A 3,339-nucleotide genomic window follows, 5' to 3' on the forward strand; every position below is an offset into this window, starting at 1 on the left:
TTCTTTCCATAGTATCCTCCTCACTAATTCAGGAAGACCTAATCAGCAGAGCCCTCAGGACTATCCCATTGGATATCCCATTGGGGCGGGTGAGAGCCCCAGAAATGGTCTGGAAGGGAGTGCCTGGGTGGCTCAGTCAATTAGCATCTGACTTCGGTTCAGGTCACGATATCATGGTTCATGAGTTCGAGCCCTGAATCAGGCTCTTTGCTATCAGTGCAGAGCCCGCTTTGGATCCTCTGTCCCCTCCTCTCTCTCTGCTCCTCCCCCATTTGCTCTCTCTTTCACTCTCTCTCAAAAATAAACATTTTAAAATAAGAAAAGGAGAGGAAAGGGAAGGGAAGGGAAGGGAAGGGAAGGGAAGGGAAGGGAAGGGAAGGGAAGGGAAGGGAAGAGAAGAGAAGAGAAGAGAAGAGAAGAGAAGAGAAGAGAAGAGGAGAAGAGAAGAGAAGAGAAGAAAAGGACTGAAACAGTGGTACATGCAGATTCAAAGGGAGAGACAGCTGAGTCTGGAACCAGAACTGAGAGCCCAACCATGGGCATGCTGTCTACCTGGAAGAAACAGGTACTTGAGTGGCAGTCAAAAAACCAAACAGGGTAACAAACAGGGCATGATTCTATGACCTTCTGACATTCTTTCCAATTCTGAGATCCTATTAATCCCTTGATCCTTATTGCACAAAGGGGGATAAGACCTTAAACTGGTGAATTTTAATTTCCCACATCCCTACATTGGCAGATCCTTCAATCATACACAAAGCAAAACCACAGCTGCAATGTCCCCAAATCAACAGGTTCCTCTTATCTGTAGTATCCTGAGAACTTCACAGTCTGTTACTCCAACTATTTAACTTTCTAGCATCTCTTAATTGCTGAGATGCCAAAACCTATCTTGAGACAGAGAAGGGAAAACTGGAGTTCATGAATTTATAAAGCAGATACATGGAATCCTGCCCAGACAATGTCATAGAAAATCCTCTGTCACTGACTCACATTCTGTAGTTGAAACAACCTCCTTCTCCTAAACCAAGTGCTCTATAAATACAAATAGCTTGTACATCGTAGGTGCTCAATAAACATTAATAACTGATTCCCATTTCTTCCTTTTTTTCTTTTTCTTTTTTATGTATATATATATTCTTTAATTCAAGTACAATTAACATACAGTGTTATATTACTTTCAGGTGTGCAATGATTCACCAATTCTATACATTTCTCAGTGCTCCTCAAGGTAAGTGTGCTTTAAATCCCCTTTGTCTATTTCAAACACCACCTCCCCTCTGGCACCCACCCACCCACCTCCCCTCTGGCAACTACCAGTTTGATCTCTGTATTTAAGCATATGCTTCTTTGTTTCTTTTTCTCTTTGTTCATTTGTTTTGACTCTTAAGTTAAATATATGAATAAAATCATGGTATTTGTCTCTCCCTGACTTATTTAATTTAGCAATATAGCTTTTAGGTTCATCCATGTTTTTGCAAATGGCAAGATTTCATTCTTTTTTTATGGCTGAGTAATATTCCATTGTGTATATACCACATTTTCTTTATCAGATGGCCAAGGGACACATGAAAAGATGCTCAACATCACTTGTCATCAGGGAAATGCAAATTAAAGCCACAGTGCAATATCACTTTACACCTGTGATAATGGCTAAAATAAAAAAAAAAACAAGAAATAATAATAATAAATACAGAGAAAAAGGAAAAAGGTATGTTATTGGTGGGGATACAAATTGGTGCAGCCATCATGAGAAACAGTATGAAGATCTCTTAAAAATTTAAAAATAGGGGTGCCTGGGTGACTCAGTCGGTTGAGCGACCGACTTCAGCTCAGGTCATTATCTCACGGTTTGTGAGTTCAAGCCCCATGTCAGGCTCTGTGCTGACAGCTCAGAGCCTGGAGCCTGCTTCTGATTCTGTGTCTCCCTCTCTCTGCCCCTCCCCCACTCATGCTCTCTCTCTGTCTCAGAAATAAACAAACATTAAAAAAATTTTTTAATTAAAAATAGAATTACCATATGATCTAGTAACTCCACTACTAGGTACTTACCCAAAGAAAACAAAAACATTAATTTGAAGAGACATATGCACCCCGATGTGTATTGAACCATTTTTTACAATAGCCAAGATATGGAAGCAATCCCTTATGTTCTTCATTAAAGATCTATTGTCTTTATTTTATCTTTACTTGGTCTTGTAGATTGCAACTGGCTACAAATTATTTTCTTCTCTGTATTCATGTCCCTTTGCAGTTGATTTTGCCATTCCTCCCATAAAGAAGTTGGAATTTATTTCTCTACTCCTTAAAAACTAAGAATGGCTGTGAAATTTGCTGTGGCTGAAGAGACATTAGCAAATGTGACATAGACAGAGACAAGAAAACTGCTTGTTCAAAGTCACTTATCCTCTCTTACTTCCTTGAGACATCCTCTAAAGAAGCCCAAGCTAGTTTGCTGGAGGATAAGAGATCAAGTATAGGCAAGTCACCAAGCTGAGGCCTACTAGACCAACCAGCCTGACGATTACCAGTCACATGAGGGAGGTCATGGACCATAAGGTCTTAACTGATCCACCATGTCACTGCAAGAAGGCTTGGCTAATGCAAGAAATGGCTATTTCTTTTTTACATGGTTTTAAATTTAAGCCACTACGTGCTGCAATGGTTTGTTACACAGCAATAGATAACTAATACACCTTGATTGACAGCCTGGTCTACCATTTCCTTTAAGTTTTACAAGATTTCTTTCTTTTTTATTGTAATAAACAGTATGAGATCTAATCATTTACTATATTTGTTATTTATTTATTTATTTATTTATTTATTTATTTATTTATTTATTGCCGGCCTCATCTCATAAAGAATTTAACGAAGCTAATAACGAAAATTCAAAAATACAATAACTATACGATAGAGATAGTTGGATGCAGGTAAACAGTAAAAATAAGAGGAGAAATGTTAAGACAAAGTAGGAACACAAATATATTGGCCATAAAGGACTTATGCAATAGATAGATTTGGACTTTAACTTTGTCTCTGTCACAGCCAAATGGAAAGCAAAAGTAAGTGTGTATTTTTTCAACATTAGGAAAATGTAAGCATACCTCTTCCTTAGAAGAAACAAAGTATGTCTTGTGTTGGATTTTGAAAGACTTTTTTTATGTGGATTCCTCTTATAGGAGACAGGAAGTAACATGGCAGATAGCATTTTCCCAAGCCAGTCTAAGAGCTAGCTTTAGTATGTAGCATCCTACAAAAACCAAGAGTATAACATAAAAACACAAGTTCACGAACACAATCCTTTAAGGGGTTACTGAAGTTAACATTTCAGATTTTTCA

Source organism: Lynx canadensis, chromosome D1 (assembly GCF_007474595.2).
Source record: "Lynx canadensis isolate LIC74 chromosome D1, mLynCan4.pri.v2, whole genome shotgun sequence".
Classification (NCBI taxonomy): Eukaryota; Metazoa; Chordata; class Mammalia; order Carnivora; family Felidae; genus Lynx; species Lynx canadensis.